The 26139-nt window shown below is 45.8% G+C and overlaps 23 non-coding genes across 23 annotated transcripts; all 23 read right to left on the reverse strand.

Annotated features, from left to right (window-relative positions):
* Positions 1–1937: 1937 nt before the first annotated feature.
* Positions 1938–2019, reverse strand: trnal-cag (transfer RNA leucine (anticodon CAG)). Its single transcript has one exon. It is a non-coding gene; the product is annotated as a tRNA-Leu (tRNA).
* A 973-nt stretch (positions 2020–2992) lies between these two features.
* Positions 2993–3074, reverse strand: trnal-cag (transfer RNA leucine (anticodon CAG)). The gene has a single exon. It is a non-coding gene; the product is annotated as a tRNA-Leu (tRNA).
* A 973-nt stretch (positions 3075–4047) lies between these two features.
* Positions 4048–4129, reverse strand: trnal-cag (transfer RNA leucine (anticodon CAG)). Its single transcript has one exon. It is a non-coding gene; the product is annotated as a tRNA-Leu (tRNA).
* Positions 4130–5102: 973 nt separating this feature from the next.
* trnal-cag (transfer RNA leucine (anticodon CAG)) lies at positions 5103–5184 on the reverse strand. The gene has a single exon. It is a non-coding gene; the product is annotated as a tRNA-Leu (tRNA).
* A 973-nt stretch (positions 5185–6157) lies between these two features.
* Positions 6158–6239, reverse strand: trnal-cag (transfer RNA leucine (anticodon CAG)). The gene has a single exon. It is a non-coding gene; the product is annotated as a tRNA-Leu (tRNA).
* Positions 6240–7212: 973 nt separating this feature from the next.
* trnal-cag (transfer RNA leucine (anticodon CAG)) lies at positions 7213–7294 on the reverse strand. Its single transcript has one exon. It is a non-coding gene; the product is annotated as a tRNA-Leu (tRNA).
* Positions 7295–8267: 973 nt separating this feature from the next.
* Positions 8268–8349, reverse strand: trnal-cag (transfer RNA leucine (anticodon CAG)). The gene has a single exon. It is a non-coding gene; the product is annotated as a tRNA-Leu (tRNA).
* Positions 8350–9322: 973 nt separating this feature from the next.
* Positions 9323–9404, reverse strand: trnal-cag (transfer RNA leucine (anticodon CAG)). The gene has a single exon. It is a non-coding gene; the product is annotated as a tRNA-Leu (tRNA).
* Positions 9405–10377: 973 nt separating this feature from the next.
* Positions 10378–10459, reverse strand: trnal-cag (transfer RNA leucine (anticodon CAG)). The gene has a single exon. It is a non-coding gene; the product is annotated as a tRNA-Leu (tRNA).
* Positions 10460–11432: 973 nt separating this feature from the next.
* trnal-cag (transfer RNA leucine (anticodon CAG)) lies at positions 11433–11514 on the reverse strand. The gene has a single exon. It is a non-coding gene; the product is annotated as a tRNA-Leu (tRNA).
* A 973-nt stretch (positions 11515–12487) lies between these two features.
* Positions 12488–12569, reverse strand: trnal-cag (transfer RNA leucine (anticodon CAG)). Its single transcript has one exon. It is a non-coding gene; the product is annotated as a tRNA-Leu (tRNA).
* A 973-nt stretch (positions 12570–13542) lies between these two features.
* On the reverse strand, positions 13543–13624 carry trnal-cag (transfer RNA leucine (anticodon CAG)). Its single transcript has one exon. It is a non-coding gene; the product is annotated as a tRNA-Leu (tRNA).
* A 973-nt stretch (positions 13625–14597) lies between these two features.
* Positions 14598–14679, reverse strand: trnal-cag (transfer RNA leucine (anticodon CAG)). Its single transcript has one exon. It is a non-coding gene; the product is annotated as a tRNA-Leu (tRNA).
* A 973-nt stretch (positions 14680–15652) lies between these two features.
* trnal-cag (transfer RNA leucine (anticodon CAG)) lies at positions 15653–15734 on the reverse strand. The gene has a single exon. It is a non-coding gene; the product is annotated as a tRNA-Leu (tRNA).
* A 973-nt stretch (positions 15735–16707) lies between these two features.
* Positions 16708–16789, reverse strand: trnal-cag (transfer RNA leucine (anticodon CAG)). Its single transcript has one exon. It is a non-coding gene; the product is annotated as a tRNA-Leu (tRNA).
* A 973-nt stretch (positions 16790–17762) lies between these two features.
* Positions 17763–17844, reverse strand: trnal-cag (transfer RNA leucine (anticodon CAG)). The gene has a single exon. It is a non-coding gene; the product is annotated as a tRNA-Leu (tRNA).
* A 973-nt stretch (positions 17845–18817) lies between these two features.
* On the reverse strand, positions 18818–18899 carry trnal-cag (transfer RNA leucine (anticodon CAG)). Its single transcript has one exon. It is a non-coding gene; the product is annotated as a tRNA-Leu (tRNA).
* A 973-nt stretch (positions 18900–19872) lies between these two features.
* Positions 19873–19954, reverse strand: trnal-cag (transfer RNA leucine (anticodon CAG)). Its single transcript has one exon. It is a non-coding gene; the product is annotated as a tRNA-Leu (tRNA).
* Positions 19955–20927: 973 nt separating this feature from the next.
* On the reverse strand, positions 20928–21009 carry trnal-cag (transfer RNA leucine (anticodon CAG)). The gene has a single exon. It is a non-coding gene; the product is annotated as a tRNA-Leu (tRNA).
* Positions 21010–21982: 973 nt separating this feature from the next.
* Positions 21983–22064, reverse strand: trnal-cag (transfer RNA leucine (anticodon CAG)). The gene has a single exon. It is a non-coding gene; the product is annotated as a tRNA-Leu (tRNA).
* A 973-nt stretch (positions 22065–23037) lies between these two features.
* On the reverse strand, positions 23038–23119 carry trnal-cag (transfer RNA leucine (anticodon CAG)). Its single transcript has one exon. It is a non-coding gene; the product is annotated as a tRNA-Leu (tRNA).
* A 973-nt stretch (positions 23120–24092) lies between these two features.
* trnal-cag (transfer RNA leucine (anticodon CAG)) lies at positions 24093–24174 on the reverse strand. Its single transcript has one exon. It is a non-coding gene; the product is annotated as a tRNA-Leu (tRNA).
* A 973-nt stretch (positions 24175–25147) lies between these two features.
* trnal-cag (transfer RNA leucine (anticodon CAG)) lies at positions 25148–25229 on the reverse strand. Its single transcript has one exon. It is a non-coding gene; the product is annotated as a tRNA-Leu (tRNA).
* Positions 25230–26139: the final 910 nt, after the last annotated feature.

The raw sequence follows: 26139 nt of genomic DNA on the forward strand, positions 1-26139 counted from the left end.
GTAGACAGTAAACTCTCGAGAAACGATTTTGCAACATACCGGTCACAGGAACCTACGTATCCACAGGGCAACAACAGAAATTAGGTGCATGTTGGGACAAACCAGTTACAACATTCATTCAATATTTATTCCTATATCAACATCACTGACAAAAACAGATTATCTGGTCATGAACACATTGCTGTTTGTGGGATCGTGCTGTGTGCATACTGGCTGCGCCATTTCCCACATTACAACAGTGACTCACTTTAAAAATACTTCATTGGCTGTAAAGCGTTTTGGGACATGAAAGGCGCCAACACACTGCAGAAAATTTTACCCGATAGCTGGCAAAATGCGAGCTGTTGTGAGAAATACGTGTGTTGGTTGCATTGCAGGCATGATAAACTTAATGACTGGCGCTGCCTGTTAAGTGATGTCGTAACAATGTACGTGTTGTGTGATTGCACAGGAGGAAGGATTGTGATGCAACTCAGTAAATGTGCAGAATTGGAGCACGCTTTTCTGCAGTTACAGTCGGTTATTGTCAGGGTGGCCGAGTGGTTTAAGGTGCCAAACTCAAAGACTGTAACCCTTACCTTACCAAAGGTTGGTGTATTCTGGGACGTGGGTGCCAAGCCCACTTCTAGCGGCGTGGTTTCCAATCCCACTTCTGACATTTACTTTTTATCCACACAAATGCGGCCAGCGTGCAAAAAGCATGCTCAACTGGCCTTCAATTTTCAAGTGGTGACATCAAACTCTTCGATGGTTTTGCCATTTGCCAACAAACTAAAGGCACCGCTCACAGTCCAACTACTTTTCCACACCAAAATGGCCCCATTGTGAAACAGGTGCCCATGCTTGTGCTGACAGAATGCAAGTGTTACGCAGGGAAAATTGTGGCAGCGGTGGGATTTGAACCCACGCCTCCGAAGAGACTGGAACCTGGATCCAGCTCCTTAGACCGCTCGGCCACGCTACCACTGGAAGCAGCTTCTGTTCTGGAACGAGTGACCGTTGAGTGAAATGTGACTTTGCCATGCGGAAAATAATAATTAAGGCAATTAAAGTGGTAGACAGTAAACTCTCGAGAAACGATTTTGCAACATACCGGTCACAGGAACCTACGTATCCACAGGGCAACAACAGAAATTAGGTGCATGTTGGGACAAACCAGTTACAACATTCATTCAATATTTATTCCTATATCAACATCACTGACAAAAACAGATTATCTGGTCATGAACACATTGCTGTTTGTGGGATCGTGCTGTGTGCATACTGGCTGCGCCATTTCCCACATTACAACAGTGACTCACTTTAAAAATACTTCATTGGCTGTAAAGCGTTTTGGGACATGAAAGGCGCCAACACACTGCAGAAAATTTTACCCGATAGCTGGCAAAATGCGAGCTGTTGTGAGAAATACGTGTGTTGGTTGCATTGCAGGCATGATAAACTTAATGACTGGCGCTGCTTGTTAAGTGATGTCGTAACAATGTACGTGTTGTGTGATTGCACAGGAGGAAGGATTGTGATGCAACTCAGTAAATGTGCAGAATTGGAGCACGCTTTTCTGCAGTTACAGTCGGTTCATTGTCAGGGTGGCCGAGTGGTTCAAGGTGCCAAACTCAAAGACTGTAACCCTTACCTTACCAAAGGTTGGTGTTTTCTGGGACGTGGGTGCCAAGCCCACTTCTAGCGGCGTGGTTTCCAATCCCACTTCTGACATTTACTTTTTATCCACACAAATGCGGCCAGCGTGCAAAAAGCATGCTCAACTGGCCTTCAATTTTCAAGTGGTGACATCAAACTCTTCGATGGTTTTGCCATTTGCCAACAAACTAAAGGCACCGCTCACAGTCCAACTACTTTTCCACACCAAAATGGCCCCATTGTGAAACAGGTGCCCATGCTTGTGCTGACAGAATGCAAGTGTTACGCAGGGAAAATTGTGGCAGCGGTGGGATTTGAACCCACGCCTCCGAAGAGACTGGAACCTGGATCCAGCGCCTTAGACCGCTCGGCCACGCTACCACTGGAAGCAGCTTCTGTTCTGGAACGAGTGACCGTTGAGTGAAATGTGACTTTGCCATGCGGAAAATAATAATTAAGGCAATTAAAGTGGTAGACAGTAAACTCTCGAGAAACGATTTTGCAACATACCGGTCACAGGAACCTACGTATCCACAGGGCAACAACAGAAATTAGGTGCATGTTGGGACAAACCAGTTACAACATTCATTCAATATTTATTCCTATATCAACATCACTGACAAAAACAGATTATCTGGTCATGAACACATTGCTGTTTGTGGGATCGTGCTGTGTGCATACTGGCTGCGCCATTTCCCACATTACAACAGTGACTCACTTTAAAAATACTTCATTGGCTGTAAAGCGTTTTGGGACATGAAAGGCGCCAACACACTGCAGAAAATTTTACCCGATAGCTGGCAAAATGCGAGCTGTTGTGAGAAATACGTGTGTTGGTTGCATTGCAGGCATGATAAACTTAATGACTGGCGCTGCTTGTTAAGTGATGTCGTAACAATGTACGTGTTGTGTGATTGCACAGGAGGAAGGATTGTGATGCAACTCAGTAAATGTGCAGAATTGGAGCACGCTTTTCTGCAGTTACAGTCGGTTCATTGTCAGGGTGGCCGAGTGGTTCAAGGTGCCAAACTCAAAGACTGTAACCCTTACCTTACCAAAGGTTGGTGTTTTCTGGGACGTGGGTGCCAAGCCCACTTCTAGCGGCGTGGTTTCCAATCCCACTTCTGACATTTACTTTTTATCCACACAAATGCGGCCAGCGTGCAAAAAGCATGCTCAACTGGCCTTCAATTTTCAAGTGGTGACATCAAACTCTTCGATGGTTTTGCCATTTGCCAACAAACTAAAGGCACCGCTCACAGTCCAACTACTTTTCCACACCAAAATGGCCCCATTGTGAAACAGGTGCCCATGCTTGTGCTGACAGAATGCAAGTGTTACGCAGGGAAAATTGTGGCAGCGGTGGGATTTGAACCCACGCCTCCGAAGAGACTGGAACCTGGATCCAGCGCCTTAGACCGCTCGGCCACGCTACCACTGGAAGCAGCTTCTGTTCTGGAACGAGTGACCGTTGAGTGAAATGTGACTTTGCCATGCGGAAAATAATAATTAAGGCAATTAAAGTGGTAGACAGTAAACTCTCGAGAAACGATTTTGCAACATACCGGTCACAGGAACCTACGTATCCACAGGGCAACAACAGAAATTAGGTGCATGTTGGGACAAACCAGTTACAACATTCATTCAATATTTATTCCTATATCAACATCACTGACAAAAACAGATTATCTGGTCATGAACACATTGCTGTTTGTGGGATCGTGCTGTGTGCATACTGGCTGCGCCATTTCCCACATTACAACAGTGACTCACTTTAAAAATACTTCATTGGCTGTAAAGCGTTTTGGGACATGAAAGGCGCCAACACACTGCAGAAAATTTTACCCGATAGCTGGCAAAATGCGAGCTGTTGTGAGAAATACGTGTGTTGGTTGCATTGCAGGCATGATAAACTTAATGACTGGCGCTGCCTGTTAAGTGATGTCGTAACAATGTACGTGTTGTGTGATTGCACAGGAGGAAGGATTGTGATGCAACTCAGTAAATGTGCAGAATTGGAGCACGCTTTTCTGCAGTTACAGTCGGTTCATTGTCAGGGTGGCCGAGTGGTTCAAGGTGCCAAACTCAAAGACTGTAACCCTTACCTTACCAAAGGTTGGTGTATTCTGGGACGTGGGTGCCAAGCCCACTTCTAGCGGCGTGGTTTCCAATCCCACTTCTGACATTTACTTTTTATCCACACAAATGCGGCCAGCGTGCAAAAAGCATGCTCAACTGGCCTTCAATTTTCAAGTGGTGACATCAAACTCTTCGATGGTATTGCCATTTGCCAACAAACTAAAGGCACCGCTCACAGTCCAACTACTTTTCCACACCAAAATGGCCCCATTGTGAAACAGGTGCCCATGATTGTGCTGACAGAATGCAAGTGTTACGCAGGGAAAATTCTGGCAGCGGTGGGATTTGAACCCACGCCTCCGAAGAGACTGGAACCTGGATCCAGCGCCTTAGACCGCTCGGCCACGCTACCACTGGAAGCAGCTTCTGTTCTGGAACGAGTGACCGTTGAGTGAAATGTGACTTTGCCATGCGGAAAATAATAATTAAGGCAATTAAAGTGGTAGACAGTAAACTCTCGAGAAACGATTTTGCAACATACCGGTCACAGGAACCTACGTATCCACAGGGCAACAACAGAAATTAGGTGCATGTTGGGACAAACCAGTTACAACATTCATTCAATATTTATTCCTATATCAACATCACTGACAAAAACAGATTATCTGGTCATGAACACATTGCTGTTTGTGGGATCGTGCTGTGTGCATACTGGCTGCGCCATTTCCCACATTACAACAGTGACTCACTTTAAAAATACTTCATTGGCTGTAAAGCGTTTTGGGACATGAAAGGCGCCAACACACTGCAGAAAATTTTACCCGATAGCTGGCAAAATGCGAGCTGTTGTGAGAAATACGTGTGTTGGTTGCATTGCAGGCATGATAAACTTAATGACTGGCGCTGCCTGTTAAGTGATGTCGTAACAATGTACGTGTTGTGTGATTGCACAGGAGGAAGGATTGTGATGCAACTCAGTAAATGTGCAGAATTGGAGCACGCTTTTCTGCAGTTACAGTCGGTTCATTGTCAGGGTGGCCGAGTGGTTCAAGGTGCCAAACTCAAAGACTGTAACCCTTACCTTACCAAAGGTTGGTGTATTCTGGGACGTGGGTGCCAAGCCCACTTCTAGCGGCGTGGTTTCCAATCCCACTTCTGACATTTACTTTTTATCCACACAAATGCGGCCAGCGTGCAAAAAGCATGCTCAACTGGCCTTCAATTTTCAAGTGGTGACATCAAACTCTTCGATGGTATTGCCATTTGCCAACAAACTAAAGGCACCGCTCACAGTCCAACTACTTTTCCACACCAAAATGGCCCCATTGTGAAACAGGTGCCCATGATTGTGCTGACAGAATGCAAGTGTTACGCAGGGAAAATTCTGGCAGCGGTGGGATTTGAACCCACGCCTCCGAAGAGACTGGAACCTGGATCCAGCGCCTTAGACCGCTCGGCCACGCTACCACTGGAAGCAGCTTCTGTTCTGGAACGAGTGACCGTTGAGTGAAATGTGACTTTGCCATGCGGAAAATAATAATTAAGGCAATTAAAGTGGTAGACAGTAAACTCTCGAGAAACGATTTTGCAACATACCGGTCACAGGAACCTACGTATCCACAGGGCAACAACAGAAATTAGGTGCATGTTGGGACAAACCAGTTACAACATTCATTCAATATTTATTCCTATATCAACATCACTGACAAAAACAGATTATCTGGTCATGAACACATTGCTGTTTGTGGGATCGTGCTGTGTGCATACTGGCTGCGCCATTTCCCACATTACAACAGTGACTCACTTTAAAAATACTTCATTGGCTGTAAAGCGTTTTGGGACATGAAAGGCGCCAACACACTGCAGAAAATTTTACCCGATAGCTGGCAAAATGCGAGCTGTTGTGAGAAATACGTGTGTTGGTTGCATTGCAGGCATGATAAACTTAATGACTGGCGCTGCCTGTTAAGTGATGTCGTAACAATGTACGTGTTGTGTGATTGCACAGGAGGAAGGATTGTGATGCAACTCAGTAAATGTGCAGAATTGGAGCACGCTTTTCTGCAGTTACAGTCGGTTCATTGTCAGGGTGGCCGAGTGGTTCAAGGTGCCAAACTCAAAGACTGTAACCCTTACCTTACCAAAGGTTGGTGTATTCTGGGACGTGGGTGCCAAGCCCACTTCTAGCGGCGTGGTTTCCAATCCCACTTCTGACATTTACTTTTTATCCACACAAATGCGGCCAGCGTGCAAAAAGCATGCTCAACTGGCCTTCAATTTTCAAGTGGTGACATCAAACTCTTCGATGGTATTGCCATTTGCCAACAAACTAAAGGCACCGCTCACAGTCCAACTACTTTTCCACACCAAAATGGCCCCATTGTGAAACAGGTGCCCATGATTGTGCTGACAGAATGCAAGTGTTACGCAGGGAAAATTGTGGCAGCGGTGGGATTTGAACCCACGCCTCCGAAGAGACTGGAACCTGGATCCAGCGCCTTACACCGCTCGGCCACGCTACCACTGGAAGCAGCTTCTGTTCTGGAACGAGTGACCGTTGAGTGAAATGTGACTTTGCCATGCGGAAAATAATAATTAAGGCAATTAAAGTGGTAGACAGTAAACTCTCGAGAAACGATTTTGCAACATACCGGTCACAGGAACCTACGTATCCACAGGGCAACAACAGAAATTAGGTGCATGTTGGGACAAACCAGTTACAACATTCATTCAATATTTATTCCTATATCAACATCACTGACAAAAACAGATTATCTGGTCATGAACACATTGCTGTTTGTGGGATCGTGCTGTGTGCATACTGGCTGCGCCATTTCCCACATTACAACAGTGACTCACTTTAAAAATACTTCATTGGCTGTAAAGCGTTTTGGGACATGAAAGGCGCCAACACACTGCAGAAAATTTTACCCGATAGCTGGCAAAATGCGAGCTGTTGTGAGAAATACGTGTGTTGGTTGCATTGCAGGCATGATAAACTTAATGACTGGCGCTGCTTGTTAAGTGATGTCGTAACAATGTACGTGTTGTGTGATTGCACAGGAGGAAGGATTGTGATGCAACTCAGTAAATGTGCAGAATTGGAGCACGCTTTTCTGCAGTTACAGTCGGTTCATTGTCAGGGTGGCCGAGTGGTTCAAGGTGCCAAACTCAAAGACTGTAACCCTTACCTTACCAAAGGTTGGTGTTTTCTGGGACGTGGGTGCCAAGCCCACTTCTAGCGGCGTGGTTTCCAATCCCACTTCTGACATTTACTTTTTATCCACACAAATGCGGCCAGCGTGCAAAAAGCATGCTCAACTGGCCTTCAATTTTCAAGTGGTGACATCAAACTCTTCGATGGTTTTGCCATTTGCCAACAAACTAAAGGCACCGCTCACAGTCCAACTACTTTTCCACACCAAAATGGCCCCATTGTGAAACAGGTGCCCATGCTTGTGCTGACAGAATGCAAGTGTTACGCAGGGAAAATTGTGGCAGCGGTGGGATTTGAACCCACGCCTCCGAAGAGACTGGAACCTGGATCCAGCGCCTTAGACCGCTCGGCCACGCTACTACTGGAAGCAGCTTCTGTTCTGGAACGAGTGACCGTTGAGTGAAATGTGACTTTGCCATGCGGAAAATAATAATTAAGGCAATTAAAGTGGTAGACAGTAAACTCTCGAGAAACGATTTTGCAACATACCGGTCACAGGAACCTACGTATCCACAGGGCAACAACAGAAATTAGGTGCATGTTGGGACAAACCAGTTACAACATTCATTCAATATTTATTCCTATATCAACATCACTGACAAAAACAGATTATCTGGTCATGAACACATTGCTGTTTGTGGGATCGTGCTGTGTGCATACTGGCTGCGCCATTTCCCACATTACAACAGTGACTCACTTTAAAAATACTTCATTGGCTGTAAAGCGTTTTGGGACATGAAAGGCGCCAACACACTGCAGAAAATTTTACCCGATAGCTGGCAAAATGCGAGCTGTTGTGAGAAATACGTGTGTTGGTTGCATTGCAGGCATGATAAACTTAATGACTGGCGCTGCCTGTTAAGTGATGTCGTAACAATGTACGTGTTGTGTGATTGCACAGGAGGAAGGATTGTGATGCAACTCAGTAAATGTGCAGAATTGGAGCACGCTTTTCTGCAGTTACAGTCGGTTCATTGTCAGGGTGGCCGAGTGGTTCAAGGTGCCAAACTCAAAGACTGTAACCCTTACCTTACCAAAGGTTGGTGTATTCTGGGACGTGGGTGCCAAGCCCACTTCTAGCGGCGTGGTTTCCAATCCCACTTCTGACATTTACTTTTTATCCACACAAATGCGGCCAGCGTGCAAAAAGCATGCTCAACTGGCCTTCAATTTTCAAGTGGTGACATCAAACTCTTCGATGGTATTGCCATTTGCCAACAAACTAAAGGCACCGCTCACAGTCCAACTACTTTTCCACACCAAAATGGCCCCATTGTGAAACAGGTGCCCATGCTTGTGCTGACAGAATGCAAGTGTTATGCAGGGAAAATTCTGGCAGCGGTGGGATTTGAACCCACGCCTCCGAAGAGACTGGAACCTGGATCCAGCGCCTTAGACCGCTCGGCCACGCTACCACTGGAAGCAGCTTCTGTTCTGGAACGAGTGACCGTTGAGTGAAATGTGACTTTGCCATGCGGAAAATAATAATTAAGGCAATTAAAGTGGTAGACAGTAAACTCTCGAGAAACGATTTTGCAACATACCGGTCACAGGAACCTACGTATCCACAGGGCAACAACAGAAATTAGGTGCATGTTGGGACAAACCAGTTACAACATTCATTCAATATTTATTCCTATATCAACATCACTGACAAAAACAGATTATCTGGTCATGAACACATTGCTGTTTGTGGGATCGTGCTGTGTGCATACTGGCTGCGCCATTTCCCACATTACAACAGTGACTCACTTTAAAAATACTTCATTGGCTGTAAAGCGTTTTGGGACATGAAAGGCGCCAACACACTGCAGAAAATTTTACCCGATAGCTGGCAAAATGCGAGCTGTTGTGAGAAATACGTGTGTTGGTTGCATTGCAGGCATGATAAACTTAATGACTGGCGCTGCCTGTTAAGTGATGTCGTAACAATGTACGTGTTGTGTGATTGCACAGGAGGAAGGATTGTGATGCAACTCAGTAAATGTGCAGAATTGGAGCACGCTTTTCTGCAGTTACAGTCGGTTCATTGTCAGGGTGGCCGAGTGGTTCAAGGTGCCAAACTCAAAGACTGTAACCCTTACCTTACCAAAGGTTGGTGTATTCTGGGACGTGAGTGCCAAGCCCACTTCTAGCGGCGTGGTTTCCAATCCCACTTCTGACATTTACTTTTTATCCACACAAATGCGGCCAGCGTGCAAAAAGCATGCTCAACTGGCCTTCAATTTTCAAGTGGTGACATCAAACTCTTCGATGGTATTGCCATTTGCCAACAAACTAAAGGCACCGCTCACAGTCCAACTACTTTTCCACACCAAAATGGCCCCATTGTGAAACAGGTGCCCATGATTGTGCTGACAGAATGCAAGTGTTACGCAGGGAAAATTCTGGCAGCGGTGGGATTTGAACCCACGCCTCCGAAGAGACTGGAACCTGGATCCAGCGCCTTAGACCGCTCGGCCACGCTACCACTGGAAGCAGCTTCTGTTCTGGAACGAGTGACCGTTGAGTGAAATGTGACTTTGCCATGCGGAAAATAATAATTAAGGCAATTAAAGTGGTAGACAGTAAACTCTCGAGAAACGATTTTGCAACATACCGGTCACAGGAACCTACGTATCCACAGGGCAACAACAGAAATTAGGTGCATGTTGGGACAAACCAGTTACAACATTCATTCAATATTTATTCCTATATCAACATCACTGACAAAAACAGATTATCTGGTCATGAACACATTGCTGTTTGTGGGATCGTGCTGTGTGCATACTGGCTGCGCCATTTCCCACATTACAACAGTGACTCACTTTAAAAATACTTCATTGGCTGTAAAGCGTTTTGGGACATGAAAGGCGCCAACACACTGCAGAAAATTTTACCCGATAGCTGGCAAAATGCGAGCTGTTGTGAGAAATACGTGTGTTGGTTGCATTGCAGGCATGATAAACTTAATGACTGGCGCTGCCTGTTAAGTGATGTCGTAACAATGTACGTGTTGTGTGATTGCACAGGAGGAAGGATTGTGATGCAACTCAGTAAATGTGCAGAATTGGAGCACGCTTTTCTGCAGTTACAGTCGGTTCATTGTCAGGGTGGCCGAGTGGTTCAAGGTGCCAAACTCAAAGACTGTAACCCTTACCTTACCAAAGGTTGGTGTATTCTGGGACGTGAGTGCCAAGCCCACTTCTAGCGGCGTGGTTTCCAATCCCACTTCTGACATTTACTTTTTATCCACACAAATGCGGCCAGCGTGCAAAAAGCATGCTCAACTGGCCTTCAATTTTCAAGTGGTGACATCAAACTCTTCGATGGTATTGCCATTTGCCAACAAACTAAAGGCACCGCTCACAGTCCAACTACTTTTCCACACCAAAATGGCCCCATTGTGAAACAGGTGCCCATGATTGTGCTGACAGAATGCAAGTGTTACGCAGGGAAAATTGTGGCAGCGGTGGGATTTGAACCCACGCCTCCGAAGAGACTGGAACCTGGATCCAGCGCCTTAGACCGCTCGGCCACGCTACCACTGGAAGCAGCTTCTGTTCTGGAACGAGTGACCGTTGAGTGAAATGTGACTTTGCCATGCGGAAAATAATAATTAAGGCAATTAAAGTGGTAGACAGTAAACTCTCGAGAAACGATTTTGCAACATACCGGTCACAGGAACCTACGTATCCACAGGGCAACAACAGAAATTAGGTGCATGTTGGGACAAACCAGTTACAACATTCATTCAATATTTATTCCTATATCAACATCACTGACAAAAACAGATTATCTGGTCATGAACACATTGCTGTTTGTGGGATCGTGCTGTGTGCATACTGGCTGCGCCATTTCCCACATTACAACAGTGACTCACTTTAAAAATACTTCATTGGCTGTAAAGCGTTTTGGGACATGAAAGGCGCCAACACACTGCAGAAAATTTTACCCGATAGCTGGCAAAATGCGAGCTGTTGTGAGAAATACGTGTGTTGGTTGCATTGCAGGCATGATAAACTTAATGACTGGCGCTGCCTGTTAAGTGATGTCGTAACAATGTACGTGTTGTGTGATTGCACAGGAGGAAGGATTGTGATGCAACTCAGTAAATGTGCAGAATTGGAGCACGCTTTTCTGCAGTTACAGTCGGTTCATTGTCAGGGTGGCCGAGTGGTTCAAGGTGCCAAACTCAAAGACTGTAACCCTTACCTTACCAAAGGTTGGTGTATTCTGGGACGTGGGTGCCAAGCCCACTTCTAGCGGCGTGGTTTCCAATCCCACTTCTGACATTTACTTTTTATCCACACAAATGCGGCCAGCGTGCAAAAAGCATGCTCAACTGGCCTTCAATTTTCAAGTGGTGACATCAAACTCTTCGATGGTATTGCCATTTGCCAACAAACTAAAGGCACCGCTCACAGTCCAACTACTTTTCCACACCAAAATGGCCCCATTGTGAAACAGGTGCCCATGATTGTGCTGACAGAATGCAAGTGTTACGCAGGGAAAATTCTGGCAGCGGTGGGATTTGAACCCACGCCTCCGAAGAGACTGGAACCTGGATCCAGCGCCTTAGACCGCTCGGCCACGCTACTACTGGAAGCAGCTTCTGTTCTGGAACGAGTGACCGTTGAGTGAAATGTGACTTTGCCATGCGGAAAATAATAATTAAGGCAATTAAAGTGGTAGACAGTAAACTCTCGAGAAACGATTTTGCAACATACCGGTCACAGGAACCTACGTATCCACAGGGCAACAACAGAAATTAGGTGCATGTTGGGACAAACCAGTTACAACATTCATTCAATATTTATTCCTATATCAACATCACTGACAAAAACAGATTATCTGGTCATGAACACATTGCTGTTTGTGGGATCGTGCTGTGTGCATACTGGCTGCGCCATTTCCCACATTACAACAGTGACTCACTTTAAAAATACTTCATTGGCTGTAAAGCGTTTTGGGACATGAAAGGCGCCAACACACTGCAGAAAATTTTACCCGATAGCTGGCAAAATGCGAGCTGTTGTGAGAAATACGTGTGTTGGTTGCATTGCAGGCATGATAAACTTAATGACTGGCGCTGCCTGTTAAGTGATGTCGTAACAATGTACGTGTTGTGTGATTGCACAGGAGGAAGGATTGTGATGCAACTCAGTAAATGTGCAGAATTGGAGCACGCTTTTCTGCAGTTACAGTCGGTTCATTGTCAGGGTGGCCGAGTGGTTCAAGGTGCCAAACTCAAAGACTGTAACCCTTACCTTACCAAAGGTTGGTGTATTCTGGGACGTGGGTGCCAAGCCCACTTCTAGCGGCGTGGTTTCCAATCCCACTTCTGACATTTACTTTTTATCCACACAAATGCGGCCAGCGTGCAAAAAGCATGCTCAACTGGCCTTCAATTTTCAAGTGGTGACATCAAACTCTTCGATGGTATTGCCATTTGCCAACAAACTAAAGGCACCGCTCACAGTCCAACTACTTTTCCACACCAAAATGGCCCCATTGTGAAACAGGTGCCCATGCTTGTGCTGACAGAATGCAAGTGTTACGCAGGGAAAATTCTGGCAGCGGTGGGATTTGAACCCACGCCTCCGAAGAGACTGGAACCTGGATCCAGCGCCTTAGACCGCTCGGCCACGCTACTACTGGAAGCAGCTTCTGTTCTGGAACGAGTGACCGTTGAGTGAAATGTGACTTTGCCATGCGGAAAATAATAATTAAGGCAATTAAAGTGGTAGACAGTAAACTCTCGAGAAACGATTTTGCAACATACCGGTCACAGGAACCTACGTATCCACAGGGCAACAACAGAAATTAGGTGCATGTTGGGACAAACCAGTTACAACATTCATTCAATATTTATTCCTATATCAACATCACTGACAAAAACAGATTATCTGGTCATGAACACATTGCTGTTTGTGGGATCGTGCTGTGTGCATACTGGCTGCGCCATTTCCCACATTACAACAGTGACTCACTTTAAAAATACTTCATTGGCTGTAAAGCGTTTTGGGACATGAAAGGCGCCAACACACTGCAGAAAATTTTACCCGATAGCTGGCAAAATGCGAGCTGTTGTGAGAAATACGTGTGTTGGTTGCATTGCAGGCATGATAAACTTAATGACTGGCGCTGCCTGTTAAGTGATGTCGTAACAATGTACGTGTTGTGTGATTGCACAGGAGGAAGGATTGTGATGCAACTCAGTAAATGTGCAGAATTGGAGCACGCTTTTCTGCAGTTACAGTCGGTTCATTGTCAGGGTGGCCGAGTGGTTCAAGGTGCCAAACTCAAAGACTGTAACCCTTACCTTACCAAAGGTTGGTGTATTCTGGGACGTGGGTGCCAAGCCCACTTCTAGCGGCGTGGTTTCCAATCCCACTTCTGACATTTACTTTTTATCCACACAAATGCGGCCAGCGTGCAAAAAGCATGCTCAACTGGCCTTCAATTTTCAAGTGGTGACATCAAACTCTTCGATGGTATTGCCATTTGCCAACAAACTAAAGGCACCGCTCACAGTCCAACTACTTTTCCACACCAAAATGGCCCCATTGTGAAACAGGTGCCCATGATTGTGCTGACAGAATGCAAGTGTTACGCAGGGAAAATTCTGGCAGCGGTGGGATTTGAACCCACGCCTCCGAAGAGACTGGAACCTGGATCCAGCGCCTTAGACCGCTCGGCCACGCTACCACTGGAAGCAGCTTCTGTTCTGGAACGAGTGACCGTTGAGTGAAATGTGACTTTGCCATGCGGAAAATAATAATTAAGGCAATTAAAGTGGTAGACAGTAAACTCTCGAGAAACGATTTTGCAACATACCGGTCACAGGAACCTACGTATCCACAGGGCAACAACAGAAATTAGGTGCATGTTGGGACAAACCAGTTACAACATTCATTCAATATTGATTCCTATATCAACATCACTGACAAAAACAGATTATCTGGTCATGAACACATTGCTGTTTGTGGGATCGTGCTGTGTGCATACTGGCTGCGCCATTTCCCACATTACAACAGTGACTCACTTTAAAAATACTTCATTGGCTGTAAAGCGTTTTGGGACATGAAAGGCGCCAACACACTGCAGAAAATTTTACCCGATAGCTGGCAAAATGCGAGCTGTTGTGAGAAATACGTGTGTTGGTTGCATTGCAGGCATGATAAACTTAATGACTGGCGCTGCCTGTTAAGTGATGTCGTAACAATGTACGTGTTGTGTGATTGCACAGGAGGAAGGATTGTGATGCAACTCAGTAAATGTGCAGAATTGGAGCACGCTTTTCTGCAGTTACAGTCGGTTCATTGTCAGGGTGGCCGAGTGGCTTAAGGTGCCAAACTCAAAGACTGTAACCCTTACCTTACCAAAGGTTGGTGTATTCTGGGACGTGGGTGCCAAGCCCACTTCTAGCGGCGTGGTTTCCAATCCCACTTCTGACATTTACTTTTTATCCACACAAATGCGGCCAGCGTGCAAAAAGCATGCTCAACTGGCCTTCAATTTTCAAGTGGTGACATCAAACTCTTCGATGGTATTGCCATTTGCCAACAAACTAAAGGCACCGCTCACAGTCCAACTACTTTTCCACACCAAAATGGCCCCATTGTGAAACAGGTGCCCATGATTGTGCTGACAGAATGCAAGTGTTACGCAGGGAAAATTCTGGCAGCGGTGGGATTTGAACCCACGCCTCCGAAGAGACTGGAACCTGGATCCAGCGCCTTAGACCGCTCGGCCACGCTACTACTGGAAGCAGCTTCTGTTCTGGAACGAGTGACCGTTGAGTGAAATGTGACTTTGCCATGCGGAAAATAATAATTAAGGCAATTAAAGTGGTAGACAGTAAACTCTCGAGAAACGATTTTGCAACATACCGGTCACAGGAACCTACGTATCCACAGGGCAACAACAGAAATTAGGTGCATGTTGGGACAAACCAGTTACAACATTCATTCAATATTTATTCCTATATCAACATCACTGACAAAAACAGATTATCTGGTCATGAACACATTGCTGTTTGTGGGATCGTGCTGTGTGCATACTGGCTGCGCCATTTCCCACATTACAACAGTGACTCACTTTAAAAATACTTCATTGGCTGTAAAGCGTTTTGGGACATGAAAGGCGCCAACACACTGCAGAAAATTTTACCCGATAGCTGGCAAAATGCGAGCTGTTGTGAGAAATACGTGTGTTGGTTGCATTGCAGGCATGATAAACTTAATGACTGGCGCTGCCTGTTAAGTGATGTCGTAACAATGTACGTGTTGTGTGATTGCACAGGAGGAAGGATTGTGATGCAACTCAGTAAATGTGCAGAATTGGAGCACGCTTTTCTGCAGTTACAGTCGGTTCATTGTCAGGGTGGCCGAGTGGTTCAAGGTGCCAAACTCAAAGACTGTAACCCTTACCTTACCAAAGGTTGGTGTATTCTGGGACGTGGGTGCCAAGCCCACTTCTAGCGGCGTGGTTTCCAATCCCACTTCTGACATTTACTTTTTATCCACACAAATGCGGCCAGCGTGCAAAATGCATGCTCAACTGGCCTTCAATTTTCAAGTGGTGACATCAAACTCTTCGATGGTATTGCCATTTGCCAACAAACTAAAGGCACCGCTCACAGTCCAACTACTTTTCCACACCAAAATGGCCCCATTGTGAAACAGGTGCCCATGATTGTGCTGACAGAATGCAAGTGTTACGCAGGGAAAATTCTGGCAGCGGTGGGATTTGAACCCACGCCTCCGAAGAGACTGGAACCTGGATCCAGCGCCTTAGACCGCTCGGCCACGCTACCACTGGAAGCAGCTTCTGTTCTGGAACGAGTGACCGTTGAGTGAAATGTGACTTTGCCATGCGGAAAATAATAATTAAGGCAATTAAAGTGGTAGACAGTAAACTCTCGAGAAACGATTTTGCAACATACCGGTCACAGGAACCTACGTATCCACAGGGCAACAACAGAAATTAGGTGCATGTTGGGACAAACCAGTTACAACATTCATTCAATATTTATTCCTATATCAACATCACTGACAAAAACAGATTATCTGGTCATGAACACATTGCTGTTTGTGGGATCGTGCTGTGTGCATACTGGCTGCGCCATTTCCCACATTACAACAGTGACTCACTTTAAAAATACTTCATTGGCTGTAAAGCGTTTTGGGACATGAAAGGCGCCAACACACTGCAGAAAATTTTACCCGATAGCTGGCAAAATGCGAGCTGTTGTGAGAAATACGTGTGTTGGTTGCATTGCAGGCATGATAAACTTAATGACTGGCGCTGCCTGTTAAGTGATGTCGTAACAATGTACGTGTTGTGTGATTGCACAGGAGGAAGGATTGTGATGCAACTCAGTAAATGTGCAGAATTGGAGCACGCTTTTCTGCAGTTACAGTCGGTTCATTGTCAGGGTGGCCGAGTGGTTAAAGGTGCCAAACTCAAAGACTGTAACCCTTACCTTACCAAAGGTTGGTGTATTCTGGGACGTGAGTGCCAAGCCCACTTCTAGCGGCGTGGTTTCCAATCCCACTTCTGACATTTACTTTTTATCCACACAAATGCGGCCAGCGTGCAAAAAGCATGCTCAACTGGCCTTCAATTTTCAAGTGGTGACATCAAACTCTTCGATGGTATTGCCATTTGCCAACAAACTAAAGGCACCGCTCACAGTCCAACTACTTTTCCACACCAAAATGGCCCCATTGTGAAACAGGTGCCCATGATTGTGCTGACAGAATGCAAGTGTTACGCAGGGAAAATTCTGGCAGCGGTGGGATTTGAACCCACGCCTCCGAAGAGACTGGAACCTGGATCCAGCGCCTTAGACCGCTCGGCCACGCTACCACTGGAAGCAGCTTCTGTTCTGGAACGAGTGACCGTTGAGTGAAATGTGACTTTGCCATGCGGAAAATAATAATTAAGGCAATTAAAGTGGTAGACAGTAAACTCTCGAGAAACGATTTTGCAACATACCGGTCACAGGAACCTACGTATCCACAGGGCAACAACAGAAATTAGGTGCATGTTGGGACAAACCAGTTACAACATTCATTCAATATTTATTCCTATATCAACATCACTGACAAAAACAGATTATCTGGTCATGAACACATTGCTGTTTGTGGGATCGTGCTGTGTGCATACTGGCTGCGCCATTTCCCACATTACAACAGTGACTCACTTTAAAAATACTTCATTGGCTGTAAAGCGTTTTGGGACATGAAAGGCGCCAACACACTGCAGAAAATTTTACCCGATAGCTGGCAAAATGCGAGCTGTTGTGAGAAATACGTGTGTTGGTTGCATTGCAGGCATGATAAACTTAATGACTGGCGCTGCCTGTTAAGTGATGTCGTAACAATGTACGTGTTGTGTGATTGCACAGGAGGAAGGATTGTGATGCAACTCAGTAAATGTGCAGAATTGGAGCACGCTTTTCTGCAGTTACAGTCGGTTCATTGTCAGGGTGGCCGAGTGGTTAAAGGTGCCAAACTCAAAGACTGTAACCCTTACCTTACCAAAGGTTGGTGTATTCTGGGACGTGAGTGCCAAGCCCACTTCTAGCGGCGTGGTTTCCAATCCCACTTCTGACATTTACTTTTTATCCACACAAATGCGGCCAGCGTGCAAAAAGCATGCTCAACTGGCCTTCAATTTTCAAGTGGTGACATCAAACTCTTCGATGGTATTGCCATTTGCCAACAAACTAAAGGCACCGCTCACAGTCCAACTACTTTTCCACACCAAAATGGCCCCATTGTGAAACAGGTGCCCATGATTGTGCTGACAGAATGCAAGTGTTACGCAGGGAAAATTCTGGCAGCGGTGGGATTTGAACCCACGCCTCCGAAGAGACTGGAACCTGGATCCAGCGCCTTAGACCGCTCGGCTACGCTACCACTGGAAGCAGCATCTGTTCTGGAACGAGTGACCGTTGAGTGAAATGTGACTTTGCCATGCGGAAAATAATAATTAAGGCAATTAAAGTGGTAGACAGTAAACTCTCGAGAAACGATTTTGCAACATACCGGTCACAGGAACCTACGTATCCACAGGGCAACAACAGAAATTAGGTGCATGTTGGGACAAACCAGTTACAACATTCATTCAATATTTATTCCTATATCAACATCACTGACAAAAACAGATTATCTGGTCATGAACACATTGCTGTTTGTGGGATCGTGCTGTGTGCATACTGGCTGCGCCATTTCCCACATTACAACAGTGACTCACTTTAAAAATACTTCATTGGCTGTAAAGCGTTTTGGGACATGAAAGGCGCCAACACACTGCAGAAAATTTTACCCGATAGCTGGCAAAATGCGAGCTGTTGTGAGAAATACGTGTGTTGGTTGCATTGCAGGCATGATAAACTTAATGACTGGCGCTGCCTGTTAAGTGATGTCGTAACAATGTACGTGTTGTGTGATTGCACAGGAGGAAGGATTGTGATGCAACTCAGTAAATGTGCAGAATTGGAGCACGCTTTTCTGCAGTTACAGTCGGTTCATTGTCAGGGTGGCCGAGTGGTTCAAGGTGCCAAACTCAAAGACTGTAACCCTTACCTTACCAAAGGTTGGTGTATTCTGGGACGTGAGTGCCAAGCCCACTTCTAGCGGCGTGGTTTCCAATCCCACTTCTGACATTTACTTTTTATCCACACAAATGCGGCCAGCGTGCAAAAAGCATGCTCAACTGGCCTTCAATTTTCAAGTGGTGACATCAAACTCTTCGATGGTATTGCCATTTGCCAACAAACTAAAGGCACCGCTCACAGTCCAACTACTTTTCCACACCAAAATGGCCCCATTGTGAAACAGGTGCCCATGATTGTGCTGACAGAATGCAAGTGTTACGCAGGGAAAATTCTGGCAGCGGTGGGATTTGAACCCACGCCTCCGAAGAGACTGGAACCTGGATCCAGCGCCTTAGACCGCTCGGCTACGCTACCACTGGAAGCAGCATCTGTTCTGGAACGAGTGACCGTTGAGTGAAATGTGACTTTGCCATGCGGAAAATAATAATTAAGGCAATTAAAGTGGTAGACAGTAAACTCTCGAGAAACGATTTTGCAACATACCGGTCACAGGAACCTACGTATCCACAGGGCAACAACAGAAATTAGGTGCATGTTGGGACAAACCAGTTACAACATTCATTCAATATTTATTCCTATATCAACATCACTGACAAAAACAGATTATCTGGTCATGAACACATTGCTGTTTGTGGGATCGTGCTGTGTGCATACTGGCTGCGCCATTTCCCACATTACAACAGTGACTCACTTTAAAAATACTTCATTGGCTGTAAAGCGTTTTGGGACATGAAAGGCGCCAACACACTGCAGAAAATTTTACCCGATAGCTGGCAAAATGCGAGCTGTTGTGAGAAATACGTGTGTTGGTTGCATTGCAGGCATGATAAACTTAATGACTGGCGCTGCCTGTTAAGTGATGTCGTAACAATGTACGTGTTGTGTGATTGCACAGGAGGAAGGATTGTGATGCAACTCAGTAAATGTGCAGAATTGGAGCACGCTTTTCTGCAGTTACAGTCGGTTCATTGTCAGGGTGGCCGAGTGGTTCAAGGTGCCAAACTCAAAGACTGTAACCCTTACCTTACCAAAGGTTGGTGTATTCTGGGACGTGAGTGCCAAGCCCACTTCTAGCGGCGTGGTTTCCAATCCCACTTCTGACATTTACTTTTTATCCACACAAATGCGGCCAGCGTGCAAAAAGCATGCTCAACTGGCCTTCAATTTTCAAGTGGTGACATCAAACTCTTCGATGGTATTGCCATTTGCCAACAAACTAAAGGCACCGCTCACAGTCCAACTACTTTTCCACACCAAAATGGCCCCATTGTGAAACAGGTGCCCATGATTGTGCTGACAGAATGCAAGTGTTACGCAGGGAAAATTCTGGCAGCGGTGGGATTTGAACCCACGCCTCCGAAGAGACTGGAACCTGGATCCAGCGCCTTAGACCGCTCGGCTACGCTACCACTGGAAGCAGCATCTGTTCTGGAACGAGTGACCGTTGAGTGAAATGTGACTTTGCCATGCGGAAAATAATAATTAAGGCAATTAAAGTGGTAGACAGTAAACTCTCGAGAAACGATTTTGCAACATACCGGTCACAGGAACCTACGTATCCACAGGGCAACAACAGAAATTAGGTGCATGTTGGGACAAACCAGTTACAACATTCATTCAATATTTATTCCTATATCAACATCACTGACAAAAACAGATTATCTGGTCATGAACACATTGCTGTTTGTGGGATCGTGCTGTGTGCATACTGGCTGCGCCATTTCCCACATTACAACAGTGACTCACTTTAAAAATACTTCATTGGCTGTAAAGCGTTTTGGGACATGAAAGGCGCCAACACACTGCAGAAAATTTTACCCGATAGCTGGCAAAATGCGAGCTGTTGTGAGAAATACGTGTGTTGGTTGCATTGCAGGCATGATAAACTTAATGACTGGCGCTGCCTGTTAAGTGATGTCGTAACAATGTACGTGTTGTGTGATTGCACAGGAGGAAGGATTGTGATGCAACTCAGTAAATGTGCAGAATTGGAGCACGCTTTTCTGCAGTTACAGTCGGTTCATTGTCAGGGTGGCCGAGTGGTTCAAGGTGCCAAACTCAAAGACTGTAACCCTTACCTTACCAAAGGTTGGTGTATTCTGGGACGTGAGTGCCAAGCCCACTTCTAGCGGCGTGGTTTCCAATCCCACTTCTGACATTTACTTTTTATCCACACAAATGCGGCCAGCGTGCAAAAAGCATGCTCAACTGGCCTTCAATTTTCAAGTGGTGACATCAAACTCTTCGATGGTATTGCCATTTGCCAACAAACTAAAGGCACCGCTCACAGTCCAACTACTTTTCCACACCAAAATGGCCCCATTGTGAAACAGGTGCCCATGATTGTGCTGACAGAATGCAAGTGTTACGCAGGGAAAATTCTGGCAGCGGTGGGATTTGAACCCACGCCTCCGAAGAGACTGGAACCTGGATCCAGCGCCTTAGACCGCTCGGCTACGCTACCACTGGAAGCAGCATCTGTTCTGGAACGAGTGACCGTTGAGTGAAATGTGACTTTGCCATGCGGAAAATAATAATTAAGGCAATTAAAGTGGTAGACAGTAAACTCTCGAGAAACGATTTTGCAACATACCGGTCACAGGAACCTACGTATCCACAGGGCAACAACAGAAATTAGGTGCATGTTGGGACAAACCAGTTACAACATTCATTCAATATTTATTCCTATATCAACATCACTGACAAAAACAGATTATCTGGTCATGAACACATTGCTGTTTGTGGGATCGTGCTGTGTGCATACTGGCTGCGCCATTTCCCACATTACAACAGTGACTCACTTTAAAAATACTTCATTGGCTGTAAAGCGTTTTGGGACATGAAAGGCGCCAACACACTGCAGAAAATTTTACCCGATAGCTGGCAAAATGCGAGCTGTTGTGAGAAATACGTGTGTTGGTTGCATTGCAGGCATGATAAACTTAATGACTGGCGCTGCCTGTTAAGTGATGTCGTAACAATGTACGTGTTGTGTGATTGCACAGGAGGAAGGATTGTGATGCAACTCAGTAAATGTGCAGAATTGGAGCACGCTTTTCTGCAGTTACAGTCGGTTCATTGTCAGGGTGGCCGAGTGGCTTAAGGTGCCAAACTCAAAGACTGTAACCCTTACCTTACCAAAGGTTGGTGTATTCTGGGACGTGGGTGCCAAGCCCACTTCTAGCGGCGTGGTTTCCAATCCCACTTCTGACATTTACTTTTTATCCACACAAATGCGGCCAGCGTGCAAAAAGCATGCTCAACTGGCCTTCAATTTTCAAGTGGTGACATCAAACTCTTCGATGGTATTGCCATTTGCCAACAAACTAAAGGCACCGCTCACAGTCCAACTACTTTTCCACACCAAAATGGCCCCATTGTGAAACAGGTGCCCATGATTGTGCTGACAGAATGCAAGTGTTACGCAGGGAAAATTCTGGCAGCGGTGGGATTTGAACCCACGCCTCCGAAGAGACTGGAACCTGGATCCAGCACCTTAGACCGCTCGGCCACGCTACCACTGGAAGCAGCTTCTGTTCTGGAACGAGTGACCGTTGAGTGAAATGTGACTTTGCCATGCGGAAAATAATAATTAAGGCAATTAAAGTGGTAGACAGTAAACTCTCGAGAAACGATTTTGCAACATACCGGTCACAGGAACCTACGTATCCACAGGGCAACAACAGAAATTAGGTGCATGTTGGGACAAACCAGTTACAACATTCATTCAATATTTATTCCTATATCAACATCACTGACAAAAACAGATTATCTGGTCATGAACACATTGCTGTTTGTGGGATCGTGCTGTGTGCATACTGGCTGCGCCATTTCCCACATTACAACAGTGACTCACTTTAAAAATACTTCATTGGCTGTAAAGCGTTTTGGGACATGAAAGGCGCCAACACACTGCAGAAAATTTTACCCGATAGCTGGCAAAATGCGAGCTGTTGTGAGAAATACGTGTGTTGGTTGCATTGCAGGCATGATAAACTTAATGACTGGCGCTGCCTGTTAAGTGATGTCGTAACAATGTACGTGTTGTGTGATTGCACAGGAGGAAGGATTGTGATGCAACTCAGTAAATGTGCAGAATTGGAGCACGCTTTTCTGCAGTTACAGTCGGTTCATTGTCAGGGTGGCCGAGTGGTTTAAGGTGCCAAACTCAAAGACTGTAACCCTTACCTTACCAAAGGTTGGTGTATTCTGGGACGTGGGTGCCAAGCCCACTTCTAGCGGCGTGGTTTCCAATCCCACTTCTGACATTTACTTTTTATCCACACAAATGCGGCCAGCGTGCAAAAAGCATGCTCAACTGGCCTTCAATTTTCAAGTGGTGACATCAAACTCTTCGATGGTATTGCCATTTGCCAACAAACTAAAGGCACCGCTCACAGTCCAACTACTTTTCCACACCAAAATGGCCCCATTGTGAAACAGGTGCCCATGATTGTGCTGACAGAATGCAAGTGTTACGCAGGGAAAATTCTGGCAGCGGTGGGATTTGAACCCACGCCTCCGAAGAGACTGGAACCTGGATCCAGCGCCTTAGACCGCTCGGCCACGCTACTACTGGAAGCAGCTTCTGTTCTGGAACGAGTGACCGTTGAGTGAAATGTGACTTTGCCATGCGGAAAATAATAATTAAGGCAATTAAAGTGGTAGACAGTAAACTCTCGAGAAACGATTTTGCAACATACCGGTCACAGGAACCTACGTATCCACAGGGCAACAACAGAAATTAGGTGCATGTTGGGACAAACCAGTTACAACATTCATTCAATATTGATTCCTATATCAACATCACTGACAAAAACAGATTATCTGGTCATGAACACATTGCTGTTTGTGGGATCGTGCTGTGTGCATACTGGCTGCGCCATTTCCCACATTACAACAGTGACTCACTTTAAAAATACTTCATTGGCTGTAAAGCGTTTTGGGACATGAAAGGCGCCAACACACTGCAGAAAATTTTACCCGATAGCTGGCAAAATGCGAGCTGTTGTGAGAAATACGTGTGTTGGTTGCATTGCAGGCATGATAAACTTAATGACTGGCGCTGCCTGTTAAGTGATGTCGTAACAATGTACGTGTTGTGTGATTGCACAGGAGGAAGGATTGTGATGCAACTCAGTAAATGTGCAGAATTGGAGCACGCTTTTCTGCAGTTACAGTCGGTTCATTGTCAGGGTGGCCGAGTGGTTCAAGGTGCCAAACTCAAAGACTGTAACCCTTACCTTACCAAAGGTTGGTGTATTCTGGGACGTGGGTGCCAAGCCCACTTCTAGCGGCGTGGTTTCCAATCCCACTTCTGACATTTACTTTTTATCCACACAAATGCGGCCAGCGTGCAAAAAGCATGCTCAACTGGCCTTCAATTTTCAAGTGGTGACATCAAACTCTTCGATGGTATTGCCATTTGCCAACAAACTAAAGGCACCGCTCACAGTCCAACTACTTTTCCACACCAAAATGGCCCCATTGTGAAACAGGTGCCCATGATTGTGCTGACAGAATGCAAGTGTTACGCAGGGAAAATTCTGGCAGCGGTGGGATTTGAACCCACGCCTCCGAAGAGACTGGAACCTGGATCCAGCGCCTTAGACCGCTCGGCCACGCTACCACTGGAAGCAGCTTCTGTTCTGGAACGAGTGACCGTTGAGTGAAATGTGACTTTGCCATGCGGAAAATAATAATTAAGGCAATTAAAGTGGTAGACAGTAAACTCTCGAGAAACGATTTTGCAACATACCGGTCACAGGAACCTACGTATCCACAGGGCAACAACAGAAATTAGGTGCATGTTGGGACAAACCAGTTACAACATTCATTCAATATTGATTCCTATATCAACATCACTGACAAAAACAGATTATCTGGTCATGAACACATTGCTGTTTGTGGGATCGTGCTGTGTGCATACTGGCTGCGCCATTTCCCACATTACAACAGTGACTCACTTTAAAAATACTTCATTGGCTGTAAAGCGTTTTGGGACATGAAAGGCGCCAACACACTGCAGAAAATTTTACCCGATAGCTGGCAAAATGCGAGCTGTTGTGAGAAATACGTGTGTTGGTTGCATTGCAGGCATGATAAACTTAATGACTGGCGCTGCCTGTTAAGTGATGTCGTAACAATGTACGTGTTGTGTGATTGCACAGGAGGAAGGATTGTGATGCAACTCAGTAAATGTGCAGAATTGGAGCACGCTTTTCTGCAGTTACAGTCGGTTCATTGTCAGGGTGGCCGAGTGGCTTAAGGTGCCAAACTCAAAGACTGTAACCCTTACCTTACCAAAGGTTGGTGTATTCTGGGACGTGGGTGCCAAGCCCACTTCTAGCGGCGTGGTTTCCAATCCCACTTCTGACATTTACTTTTTATCCACACAAATGCGGCCAGCGTGCAAAAAGCATGCTCAACTGGCCTTCAATTTTCAAGTGGTGACATCAAACTCTTCGATGGTATTGCCATTTGCCAACAAACTAAAGGCACCGCTCACAGTCCAACTACTTTTCCACACCAAAATGGCCCCATTGTGAAACAGGTGCCCATGATTGTGCTGACAGAATGCAAGTGTTACGCAGGGAAAATTCTGGCAGCGGTGGGATTTGAACCCACGCCTCCGAAGAGACTGGAACCTGGATCCAGCGCCTTAGACCGCTCGGCCACGCTACTACTGGAAGCAGCTTCTGTTCTGGAACGAGTGACCGTTGAGTGAAATGTGACTTTGCCATGCGGAAAATAATAATTAAGGCAATTAAAGTGGTAGACAGTAAACTCTCGAGAAACGATTTTGCAACATACCGGTCACAGGAACCTACGTATCCACAGGGCAACAACAGAAATTAGGTGCATGTTGGGACAAACCAGTTACAACATTCATTCAATATTTATTCCTATATCAACATCACTGACAAAAACAGATTATCTGGTCATGAACACATTGCTGTTTGTGGGATCGTGCTGTGTGCATACTGGCTGCGCCATTTCCCACATTACAACAGTGACTCACTTTAAAAATACTTCATTGGCTGTAAAGCGTTTTGGGACATGAAAGGCGCCAACACACTGCAGAAAATTTTACCCGATAGCTGGCAAAATGCGAGCTGTTGTGAGAAATACGTGTGTTGGTTGCATTGCAGGCATGATAAACTTAATGACTGGCGCTGCCTGTTAAGTGATGTCGTAACAATGTACGTGTTGTGTGATTGCACAGGAGGAAGGATTGTGATGCAACTCAGTAAATGTGCAGAATTGGAGCACGCTTTTCTGCAGTTACAGTCGGTTCATTGTCAGGGTGGCCGAGTGGTTCAAGGTGCCAAACTCAAAGACTGTAACCCTTACCTTACCAAAGGTTGGTGTATTCTGGGACGTGGGTGCCAAGCCCACTTCTAGCGGCGTGGTTTCCAATCCCACTTCTGACATTTACTTTTTATCCACACAAATGCGGCCAGCGTGCAAAATGCATGCTCAACTGGCCTTCAATTTTCAAGTGGTGACATCAAACTCTTCGATGGTATTGCCATTTGCCAACAAACTAAAGGCACCGCTCACAGTCCAACTACTTTTCCACACCAAAATGGCC

Source organism: Pristiophorus japonicus, chromosome 8 (genome assembly GCF_044704955.1).
Source record: "Pristiophorus japonicus isolate sPriJap1 chromosome 8, sPriJap1.hap1, whole genome shotgun sequence".
Classification (NCBI taxonomy): domain Eukaryota; kingdom Metazoa; phylum Chordata; class Chondrichthyes; family Pristiophoridae; genus Pristiophorus; species Pristiophorus japonicus.